The sequence below is a fragment of the Microtus pennsylvanicus genome, chromosome 11 (genome assembly GCF_037038515.1).
Source record: "Microtus pennsylvanicus isolate mMicPen1 chromosome 11, mMicPen1.hap1, whole genome shotgun sequence".
In the NCBI taxonomy this organism is placed as follows: domain Eukaryota; kingdom Metazoa; phylum Chordata; class Mammalia; order Rodentia; family Cricetidae; genus Microtus; species Microtus pennsylvanicus.
The window spans coordinates 77,635,594-77,648,252 of record NC_134589.1 but is presented as its reverse complement, the minus strand read 5'-3'; the positions used below and the strand labels follow the sequence as shown (position 1 = coordinate 77,648,252).

Genomic DNA, 12,659 nt, shown 5'->3' with positions numbered 1-12,659 from the left:
ATGTCTGTTATCTGAATGATTGAAACCTAAGTGCTACCAAAGCACGTATCCAACCATTTTCCTGTATCAGGCATATGCTAAGCTAAGCCCAACTGTGGACTGGCCATTTCAGCTTCTAAGAGCTACTCAGCAATAGGAAACTAAAGTGATTTTAACAAGAGTCCCTGACAATTCACATTCATATTGAACTTTGAAAAGTGGTGTCCCAGGGCAACACTGATTAATAATTGCATTTTGAACTCTTTGCTGATCCTCCCTTTTAACTACTATAGGCTCCACCCCACCAAGAGTTATTGCTTCAAAACCTCTGCTAAGTTAGGAACAATCGTTGCTTCTCTGCAGTGGAAGTACTGATTTTAGCATATTTAGAAACAAGAGCACTCTCTTTAAAATGAGTTGTGGTCCAGTAAGGGCAAAAGTTTCATCATCTAAAAATCTCAAGCACAACAAAAGATGGTCCCTGCTCTCTCAACCTGGTCTATCCTGAGAACCAGGGAAAAATCTGCTTTCCTAGTAGATGTGAAATTTGGTGATGAGTCCTGCCTGTGACAAGTTGTTCAAAGTTTCTGTCAAGAATATTTACTGCTTTCTAGTTTATCCCTGATAAATTGTTACATTTCTTGGATCATTTAATATATGAATTATTTAATAATATATAATACTATATGACACCAATGTGTAACAAATCAAGCTTGTGCTGTGGACAATGAGTTGTCTTCTAAGTGTTTTGTGCCTATTATATCTTGTTGTTTCTCACAAAACCCTATGAGGTAGGCATTTCTATGATACCCATAAAAAGTGAAGTAGTAACAGCTCTATTATCCTGCCAGTGGGGGACTAAACTCACCTTAAACTCAGGCAGACTTTTCCTTTCTGACTTTTCTTGGGGAAATTTTCAAGTACATAGAAACTAAGTATGGGATGATATATGTTTATGTACCCGTCATCTATTTTAAAAAGCAACGCAGAATTAAACCTGGCCATCTATTCTCCCTCCTTCTTTGGCTCCGAAAAGTATTTTTAAGGAAATCATCAACATCTTAGTGTTTCTCCTGCAAATATCTAATATCTATCTCAGAATGCTAAGGTCTTCAAGCACACCATTATCAAGCCTGAAAAACAACAATAATTCTTTGGTATTAACTTTCTAGTTAGTGGTCTTGACTGTTCACCACTGTGTTTGTTTGAATCAGGCCAAATATTGAAGTTAATATCTTACATTTCTTCTGCTTCAGAGTTTCCCATTTAGCTCTTTTCTTTCCTTGCACAGTTGGTATCAAGTTGTTTAATAAGCAAAGTTATTTATTGTACAAAAATCCCCATAACCTGGATTTTTATTTATTTATTTATTTATTTATTTATTTATTTATTAAAGATTTCTGTCTCTTCCCCGCCACCGCCTCCCATTTCCCTCCCCCTCCCCTAATCAAGTCCCCTTCCATCATCAGCCCAAAGAGCAATCAGGGTTCCCTGCCCTGTGGGAAGGCCAAGGACCGTCCACCTCCATCCAGGTCTAGTAAGGTGAGCATCCAAACTGCCTAGGCTCCCACAAAGCCAGTACTTGCAGTGGGATCAAAAACCCATTGCCATTGTTCTTGAGTTCTCAGTAGTCCTCATTGTCCGCTATGTTCAGCGAGTCTGGTTTTATCCCAGGCTTTTTCAGACCCAGGCCAGCTGGCCTTGGTAGGTTCCCAATAGGACATCCCCATTGTCTCAGTGTGTGGGTGTACCCCTCGCGGTCCTGAGTTCCTTGCTCGTGCTCTCTCTCCTTCTGCTCCTGAATTGGACCTTGAGATTTATGTCCTGTGCTCCAATGTGGGTCTCTGTCTCTGTCTCCTTTCATTGCCTGATGAAGGTTAATATTCAGGAGGATGCCTATATATTTTTCTTTGGGTTCTCCTTCTTATTTAGCTTCTCTAGGATCACTAATTATAGGCTCAATGTCCTTGGTTTATGGCTAGAAACCAAATATGAGTGAGTACATCCCATGTTCCTCTTTTTGGGTCTGGCTTACCTCACTCAGGATAGTGTTTTCTATTTCCATCCATTTGCATACAAAATTCAAGAAGTCCTTGTTTTTTACTGCTGAGTAGTACTCTAATATGTATATATTCCATACTTTCTTCATCCATTCTTCCATTGAAGGGCATTTGGGTTGCTTCCAGGTTCTGGCTATTACAAATAATGGCTTTATTGTGTCTTTGTGATATCATTAACACATTCCATTTTCTTGTATATTCTATAAATTGGAAATTTGATCCAGCACCTAAATCAGATTAGAATGGACTGTGCATTTGGGAATGGGATTCAAAAGAAACAAGATATAGCTGTTGTTTTTCTATTGCAATGTTAAAATGGTGAGCAAAAGCAACATAAGGAAGAATTTCATTTTGACTCACAGTTCCAAAGGAATGGAGTCCATTATGGCAAGAAGGGATGGCATAGGGAAAGAGTAAGAAACAGATTATCACTTTTCAGCCCCACAGAGGAAGTAGAAAAGTCAAACAAGACGCTGTACAGGTCTTTAAACCCTCCAAGCCCACCCCAGTGATATTCTTTATCGAGCAAGGCTGCACTGCCTAAAGGCTCCAGAAACTCCCCAAACAACCAACTGGGTACCAAGTGTTCAAATTCACCAGCCAGGTAAAATATTTCTTATTCATCCACCACACGCAGTATATGAACATCTCACATAAGATGGTTGTCTTTTCCGCTCTGTTGATGGTGATGATTGGTTAGATCCATAAATTCAGTGGAATTTTTAAAGTGCTGATTTTCAGATTTAATTCCTTTCATGGAGCATTTGATTTTTTTTCTGAGATGTCTTCTGTCCAGGAAGTGCAGAAGGAGTTATTATTCACATTCATTTACCAGTTTTCAAAATAATTTTTCTTCAGCATCTTTCAAATATGTCTAGTGAGTTTAAGGTTTTCTGCTTTAGAGTCAATGGGAATGCAAAGATTTAAACAGGAATGGCATGTGTTAAATCTATGCAGTTTTTGTCTTTATTGATGGTTCATCTTTAGCCAGTGAAAAGTTCTGCAGAAGCGTCTCCTGCGTTCCCTGACATGGCCTCAATAGCCTCTGGTAGATCTGGTTCTTCTCCATATGAACTTGTATTTAGAAAGTACAATAAGTACTTGCTGGAGGTGCTTATGCCTTCTGGGGTCATTACTTCTGTGCAGCTACATAGATAAAACTGAGACTTTTAAAAACACTAAAATCAGCCTTTGTGCTGATAATGCTATTAAATTCAGGACTCGAAATTTTAACTGGACCTCATCTCCACAAAATATATAGATCTCCCTGCCACTTCAAACAAAGACCTTATCCACTGTGTTGACCAGTCTTCTTCATGAGCGGTCACAGAAACCTTCTCTTCTAGAATATCAAGGCATTGGAAATATTTTAGAGATAAGGAAGCAATGTCAGAGACTGAATTTTAGTAAAGCTTAACTACTTAATATAGATAGTCTTTAGTCCGAATTAAAACTCAACTCTTGTGTACCTGACTGCTTCCCACAGTGTTAAATTCTATATGTTTCTAGTTGTAGTTTTTACTTCTTCATTGGCTATAACTTTCCTGTACATGAAAATACCCAAGTTGTATAAGTTATAATTACTTACAATAGTAATGATAAATTAAAGACAGAATAACCCAAAGAAAACCAATTCTTTTTGTCTTTTACTTAGATTTTATGAATCGCTGGTCTCTTTTTATAGTAGGATGTCTCCTATACTTTTCCCCCTGGGGCACAAAATGTATACATGCATACAGATATATATATATACACATAGATACATAGAAGCATATGTATACATATGTACAAATATACGCAGAAAGAGAGACAGTCAAACACAGAGACAAAACAAACATAAATGCATAACAACACACATGGATACATTTATACAGATAAATATCCATGGATTTCTATAGACACACATAGATCCAGGCACAAACACACATGCTTATGTCTATACAGTCACACTTGCACAACTTGGACATTGGATTCCATCTTTCCAGTGTTAGCATTATTTACATACAACTACTTAAAAGCCCTTTTCCATTTAAATCTCTTCATGACCTGCTCTGCCAGGTTATGTGAAAGATATAATCACACTAAGGTATTAATGGATGATAACATAAAGATTTCCCCCATTCCACTATCTCCAAATCTCAGGATAATATATTTATATTTAAATATTGGCCTACACCACCTTAACCAGTTAAAAAAATGTGTGTATTTCAAGTCAATATGGAGAATATTTCTTGTCTCACATGATAACCATACCTATCTATCATGTGGATTAGTCAAAAATCTTAATTGTAGGATTGTCAGGCAAGTAAATGCTGCACAAATATCCTTAATGATGCAAATTCAATCTCCAGCACCCGTGTTTAAAAATAAAAGGTGGTATGAGCCTGTAGTCCCAGCACTGGTCAGGCAGAGGCAGAAATATTCCCAGAGCATGTCAATCTGGCCTACACACACACACACACACAATTGGTGCATATGACAAAATACTGACTGAAGATACTTTGCCAAAAATGAAAATTATTTGAAAAATGCAAAGTGAGTGGTGAATGAGCCTTAGGCCTTGTGGTACCAGGAAGTCAGAATCTATGAGGATAAGCCCCACCTCTTGTTTTTCCATCTTTGATCCTACCTGCCATTTGATTCCCAGAGAGAAGTAATTAATCTTCTCCTATATCAAGAAAGCATCCCAGGGAAATAGACTGATCACTTATTCCTAGACCAGTCAACTATGGCCAGAGAGGTGGGGTCCTCTGAGTGGCGTCCTCTACCTGAAAGTCATGAGCAGAACTGATCTATGGAGAGAGGTTTCTGAGCAACAAAGTAGTGAATATCAATCACACCCATTACAAACCCTGACCATAAAATCCTAGATTACACACAACCGAGACTGCCCACTATATTGGGGAGGGTCTGGATGTCCTCTGCCTTTCTCCTGTAGCCCCCCATGTTTGTCCCTTTCCCAAAGCCTACTGTCTTAGCTCATCTTCCTTCCTAGCACTGAGTAGAAGGCAGCAAGCAGTTACTCACTCTTCTCTGGGCTCCTGTAGACCTCATTGCATCCCATTCTTCGCCATTGTCTTCCAGTTAATCAATTCACTTTCTAATCCAATGTTGTTGGGTGTCTAACCACTGCTGGGTGCCAGGCTTGGAATTTCATTGCCACTGTTTATCAGCAGCAGTGACACATCACAGTTGTATCTTCTGTGAACAGCTCAATGCAGCTTCTCAAGTTGGGATTTATACCCTGTTCTTTATGACCTCCTTTGCCAAAAGCACTGGGGTTTTGTGTTGTCGTCTTGTGCTTTTGTTATCCATAGCAAGACAGTTTTGTGCAGAAAGGGTTTGCAGTGAATCTTCCCATGAGACATCTCTGCCCATCTGACAGCAGCTGTCTGTAGTTTATGCCTTATGTCACTCGCTCATTTGTTTGGTCACTGAGTGTAGATGGAAGATCTTCTCTGTGGGTATGCAATAATATATTCCTGGAGGTAGAGGAGGAAATAAGCATGAGGCAGGGGATGGGCTCAGCCTGTGTGCTCTAATTGAGAATTAACGAATGAATGACACAGTCCTTGATAAGCAACTCTGCTAATAACTCCTTTTGGAAATGATCAGGGAGACAAAATCCTTCTTTTCCCAGTATTTCTTTAGAACGTCAAACCAATACTATATTAGGAAAATGTTACAGTGAAACCTCAAACTTTATCAGTCTCAAATTTAAAAAAAAAATTCATCCCTTGAAAAGGGGAAACTCAGTCTACAAGGGTCAGCATCCCATTTACACGGGACCAGGCCAAGTCACATTCTTGTGTTTGACAGTGGCTGGCAGGAAGGCTGTCCAGGGTGACTGGGGCTGTGGACTAGCTCCTCCTCCAGAGACAGAGGAAACTGATTGCTCTTGCTCTTGTGAATATCTTGAAAAGGATTCTCACCAACCAGGAACTGGAAAGGTTGTCATGGGCCAGTAACTTTCAGTCACTTAGGATAGGATTCTCAGAAATTGAGAGTTCTTTCTTTGCATTCCAGGAAGAGACCTCAGCCATTTAGCTCAGCAGCTAACACATAGCAAACATTTCTTATCACACTTTAGATATCAAGTAAAGTATGTTTTTTTCCTCAAAACAATGAGTAAAATGGAAGAAAAAGACCTTTTCCAAGTCTAAAGCATTTCTCTATACTGCTTCCTTGGTTAGTGTGGTGTTCTGCCCGGCTTTTTTTTTTTAATAGGGAAAAGAGTTTATTGCAAGTTCACAGTTTCAAAGGGCAGTCCATGGCCAACATGGCAGCAGGCAGGTACGACATGATGCTAGAGAGGCCGCTAAAGTCTTATATCCTCATCTGTGTGTAGGAAGAAAAGAGAGAACTATCTAGGAATGATACAGACTTTTGAAACCTCAAAGGCCACCTCTCATGACACAATCCTCCAACAAGGCCATACCTCCTAATTCTTCCAAACAGTTCCACCCACTGGCGACCAAACATTAAAATACATGAGCCTATTGGGGCATTCTTATCCAAGCTGTCATGCCTACTGTAACAAAAAAGAGTTTCAAAAATATATGTTTATTCTTCATTCAGTATGATTATTATTGTAGGAGTTAATTTAAAGGTGTTTTGTACTATCTTTTATTTATTTTCATTTCTTCACTGTAGGTTTTATTTCCTTCTTGAGAAACATTCTTTTATAGTAACATTCAACAAAAAAGGCATTCAGTATAATGAATTTTGAAAAACCACTATAAAAACAGTATATAGGACACTTCAATACCCTGAAACTTCCCTCTTGTCATTTTTCTGCCAACTCCCTACCCACCGATCTCAGAGTCTTCCCGTCTTTTAACCCCTCCTTAATGTGGTCCATTGATCAGTCTATAGAGAGGCGTCCCTGCTCCTGCTTTGCTCTGCTAACCCCAGGTCTAGCAGTCTTCAGAGTGGCCCCATGCCTGAGCATCATAGAGAAAAGGACTCAACAGTCAGAAAGCATAGTGATGACTGGTCCCACTCCTGTTTTCAACAAACGTCTTTGGATCATAGTAAAAACTGGATGAATACATGTGTTCTGGGTTTGAGGGAAGCTTGGCTGTTTTCTTTTCATCAGTGAGGAAAGTATTTCTTAAATGACAGAGAGATTTCAAAACAATCTAAAACATGCTTCCTGTACTCTAGGAATTTATAACTGTGGGTCACTGTTACTTTATGCCGATGGTTCTCAACCTTCCTAATGCTGTGACTTTTTAATACAGTTCTTCGTGTTGTGGTGACCCCCCCAACCATAAAATTACTTTTATTGCTATTTCACAACTGTAATTCTGCTACTGTTATGAATCCCTAATACAAAAATCTGATATTTCCGATGGTCTTAGATGAACCCCTGGGAGCAGGCCATTTGACCCTCCACTGGGTCATCATCCACAGGTTGAGAACCATCACTTTAGAACAGCAAGACCCTGTGTGACTACAAAAAAAATGTAGTAATGTTTTCAGAGTTCACTAGCAAAGGAAGCACAGATTGAACAAAGCTACTGTGGAATTGGTGATCTTTTGTGGGAATTAATCATTAGTAATCTTGGTTAAAAACAGGGGTCTCAAACAAAAGCCCTTGAATGTGGTAAAGGGGACAAAAGGGGAGGATGGGAGGGCAACACAGGTGGGAGGGAGATAAAACAGCGTGCGGAGAGAAAATAAACAGACTATTAAGGACACGTATGAAACTGTCTTGGGATAAATGTAACCACTTAAAATATAAATGATTTGGAAAATAATAATTTAATAATAATTATTAAAGTAATAAATTCAATAGAATTCTTTAAAAAATTAAAAAGTAATGTTGCATCTATGTATGAGACTTGGTTTTGCTCCATAGACAGCACTGTGGTTCATTAAGGAGGGACTTACAGATGCTACAATTTACCAACCAACAAATAGAGAAACAGCTGGGGATTAGGCCATTTAAGACATTCGGATTACATGCGAGTGGTTTGATATTAAGAACTGTCTATGTTTCAAGGAGAGACCACTACGACAGGTGGTGAAGATAGGGCTTATATCTGAAAATGAAAGTTTTAGGAATGGCCAAAACAGAAAATTTGGGTACAAATCATTAAAAAGACCCGGAGGCTCTGTTCCATGGACAAAGAACACTAAACACATCCAGTAATAGATTAAGAAAAAAATAAAAGCTCTGGAAATGAAGAAACAGGAGCTCAGTTAAGATGTGTGATCTTAGGCAAGTTCATGGGTATCACCACCACTCAGTTCTTCCCAATGAAATGGGGCTAAATTGTCCTGAATATTTGGCAAAGTTTGTACTTTATCAAATATGATAGAGTAAATATAGGATGTCGTTCTGAGAATCAGAATTTTACCAAATCGCATTCTTTTTTTTTCAAAAGTCTCCAAGAAAGTGGGTCATGTGCCCCATGGAGTTGACTGGGACACTGTAGTAGTGATGAGGGTCCTTTTCTTCACAAGTAACAGAATTCTCAGTGTCTGATTCTAAGTAACTGAAACAATCGAGAAGTGTTGTAAGAATATGGGAGGGGAAGGAAGGGAAGGAAGATGCATATAAACCTCACCCTCTCTGAGGAATGCATGGGGAATAGAGTGGGGGGAAGGTAGGGGGATCAGGGGGAGGGGAGGGAAAGGAAACTGGGATTTTTATGTAAAATATAAAGAGATTATTATAAATAAAATAAAAATAAGGCTCAGAGGATGAAAAGAAAGTTTCATTCTGGGCTTAGAAACCACAAGTAGAAAAGCAAGATGATAATGAAGAGTTGGAAGCAGTGATCACTTGTTTGGTTTTCCATTCTGTTTAATTTCCTTGAGTGAGTCATTGCACTCACCTCACAATCCCTCAGTGGGGGAGTCTAAAAGGCAGACATCTTGACTTACATCAAGATATGATCGGGGAGATGAGGGACTTTAGGAGCTTGTTTTGCAAAGAATGCAAAAGGGGAGATGAATAAATGGGGTAGCAGTCCATTACAATCTCAAAGATAGGTGTGTACTTGCTTAACCAGTTTTATCGAACAACTTGATAATCCATTGTGAAAATGGGGGTGAGTGAACCTAGAAAAGTCAACCTGGGGGAAGATGCAAGGGATTCCCCATTCTAGCCTGTTTTAGCTGTTGGAATATACTCCAGCCAGATTGCTTCAGCTTGAATTGCCTTGGTGGCCTTGACAGTGGCCAGCTTGCTATATCTGGGACACAGGTCAGCCAAGAGTAACGCAACCTGAGAAGTTATTGCACCCTGACACTTGGCCCAACTTGTTTAGATTTCAAAGGTACGGATCATGGACACACCTGAACAAGATAGGGAACTGTGTGTTGTTTTATGGCTGTAGTAATGTTTTATGTCAATAGCCACTTCCTCCTCTCTGAGTTTCTTTCCCTTTCCCCAAGACTCATGTCCTGATAGCCAAAAACTACTCAAATTCATGAATGAGTGAAAAATGAATACATGAGACCTTGACTTTTGAAGATCGTTTTATGAATGAGGTGTCCTAATTTGCCTTCTGTTGTTGTAGTGAAAACATGACCAAAAGCAGCTTCTGTAGGAAAGAATTTATTTCATCTTATAGCTTATCCATCATAAAGGCAAGTTAAGGCAAGGAAAGGCAGGAACTGAAGCAGAGGCCATGGAAGAATGCTGCTTACTGGCTTACTCCTCCTGGCTTGCTAACTTTACTTTCTTATACCAGGATTTGGTGGGTTTCACAGAAGAGATAGTTAAAAAGCAAAAATAAAAAAAAACAATGATAAATTAAAATCCGCCAAAGACTATTTTCTGGGCCATTTTCAATGCCTAAAGTTCTACCCTTACCCTTTGGGGGTACTCTGTCTTCAAGTACAAATGTGCTTAGCAAAAGCTGCATTGTAGCGCATGTTACTTGTAGTGATTTCTAGGTCCTCCACAATATAGTAGAGAATGAATCATTCCATTATATCTATTACATAGGGAAAACAAGAAAAAAAAATAAGGCTAAGAACTCAGACAGTAATCTTTCCTCCATGCATCCACATAAGACTGTGATTTGAAGAGTGACATTTCTGGAGTCAGTGGTTCTAAGGACAAAGGCACCTTGCTTCCCTGCTTGCTGATGGCCCGGGAAGGCATGGCTTCTACTTTAGTCTTAGTTCCTTTGGCTGTAAAATAAGGGTAGCAAATGAAACCTGCCTGACAAAATTAATCACTAAAGAAGTAGCATTATTAAATACTTGATTGTTGGCATATAGTAATTATTGAATAAATATACGGCAGAAATCATCACAATAGGAGAATGGGAGGAATGAGTAATGATGGTTATGACACTGGGGATGACAGCAGTTGGGTTTGGATTCCAATGATGTGACCTGTTATCCTCACTGTTCCCTACCAACCACGAAACGATGCTCAGTTCAGTCTCATCTGTGCACTTAACCAAGCCTCCTAAAGTTACTGTGGGAACTTAGGAGCATGTGCCTAACCCAGAGAAAGTATGCAAGAGAGGCTGATCTGCCTAAAAGCCCTGTAGAGACATTTCTCTGTCTTATCTCTTATCTCTCCCTGTGCTTTGGCTATGGCCAGCAGGACTCTTAGCAAAAAGTAGCAGCTTAGGGAAAAGACCAATTCACAATTAACAAGTTGGTTAGATGAGCTTTACCCATGAACTAGGATAATCTAGGGGCTGGGGGAGGTGAGCCCTACCCCAGCTGGAAAGAGAATCAAAGTTGCTGAGCTTGGTTGATATTGAATAACCTAGTGATCATATCCATCCATCCACAGTCACAGACGCTTCCCTGGAGAAACTACAGCTTGTCCTTACAGGCAAAAAGAAACACATGGTCATGTTTAGAGAAAATGGTGCTAGGTAATTTGAGATCTAGCTCAGTGGTTAAAAGAGCATATTCTGCTCTTGCAAAAGACCCAAGTTTTGTTCCCATAGCCACAGCAGAAGGCTCACAACTAACTGTCCAAAGGGGAACGACACCCTTTGTGATCTGTAAGGATGCCTGCACTCACACGTACATACCACAGACACATACTTTTAAAATAATACTAAATACTTGAAAAGGCAGTATTCTTGTGTCCCCTGCAGTCCATCTTGGAGAATCCAGGAAAGAACCAAGGAGACAGGTAGCTAGAGAGAGCAAGGTCAGATGTGCTAAAGGAGATGAAGATACGGGAGCCATGTGGAAAGAAAGAAGAATGAGGAACCAGAGAAAGGATTCCGCAGAAAGTTCACCATGGACTAATACAGGGGCAAGAGACTCAAAGTTCACCATGGCCATGATTGGAGCTCCAGAGCATAATGTTCAGTAGGCAACAGGGACTCCTCTGGGAAACCCAGCAACAAGCCCAGTGGTCTGGGTTGGCACCAGAGCGTATGGCTTAATCAGGAGCGCAAAAGCAGCTGACAAATTACAGCATGGCTTGTCATCATCCCAGGACTCAACATTTGTCCCTGGAAGAATCAATACGCGGAGGGACAAGAGCCATATTTTTAGACACTCCTATATGGGTAATTTATTTCAAGGGAGAAGACGGTTTATTAATATTGGCACCCCTGTGGGTGCAATGGACAGTATATTTACACAAAGACAGAAAATGCTATCATTTCTTTGAATCAAATCACCTCCTTTGAACAGCTGTAGTTTGCGACTCTGGGTGATGAACTGACTCGCTCGGAGGTCTACCCAGGAACCACTCCCACCACTGCCTTCATCCCTGCTGCTCTCCTTCCGTTTGCATAGAGGGATACATATTACAGAATTCTCCCGTATAGATTCTGTCTTCTAGGGCACCAATGAGATAGGTGGTATGGGTGACATTAGCTCCATTTGACAGATGAAGAAACTGAGGCTTGGGAGTTAAACACAGTGGTGACTATTGTTGGAAAGCAATGTCCTCTCCTCCTCCTCTCCAACTACACCTGACTACTGTTATATTATAGCTATTGCAGCTGAAGCAAGTTTTAAAAGGGAAAGCTTTTATAAAAGCAAAACAAATGGAAACAATATAAATATTGAATGAAAGGAAACAGGGTATATCTTTGCAGCTGACCTTTTCAGGTGTGCCTAAAAATATTCAAATTGACATTCAGAAATGTTCAAGGCAGGCTGGGAACGAGAGTGGAATACGCAATATGCTTACTGCATGGGCGTGAGGATCTGGCTCTGGCTCCCAGCACCTGTGTGAAAAGTTGGGATAGCAGTGTCTACCTGTAATCTCGATGTCGGGGACAGTGAGTTAGGAAGAGACACAGTACCTACCAGCCAGGTAATCTAGTTTAATCAGTGATTCAGTAAGAAACCCTGTCTCAAAAGACAATCAATAAGGCATAGAACATTGAGGAAAGATTAAAATATTGACCTCTGATATACACGTGCATACATGTACGTACACTGTCTGAAAGAATATTCCAGACACATGACCTCTAACTCATTTTTAAAATGCAAAAATGCATATGAATATGCATACATGAATATGTTTGTGACTGTTTCTTAACTTTGGAAATATACCCACAGGCATGTTGGCTGTGCTGCCTACTTAGTATGCATATTGCCTTTTTTATTGCTGCTGCTATTAGTGCTGTATAAACATGGTGTCTTGCTATGTAACCAATCTGGCACTGA

General features: G+C 39.9%; 1 protein-coding gene across 2 annotated transcripts in view; it reads left to right on the top strand.

The window, feature by feature from the left end:
* Positions 1 to 12,659, top strand: part of Atp10b (ATPase phospholipid transporting 10B (putative)) — a 223,183-nt gene that overhangs the window by 150,434 nt on the left and 60,090 nt on the right. The window lies entirely within an intron of this gene.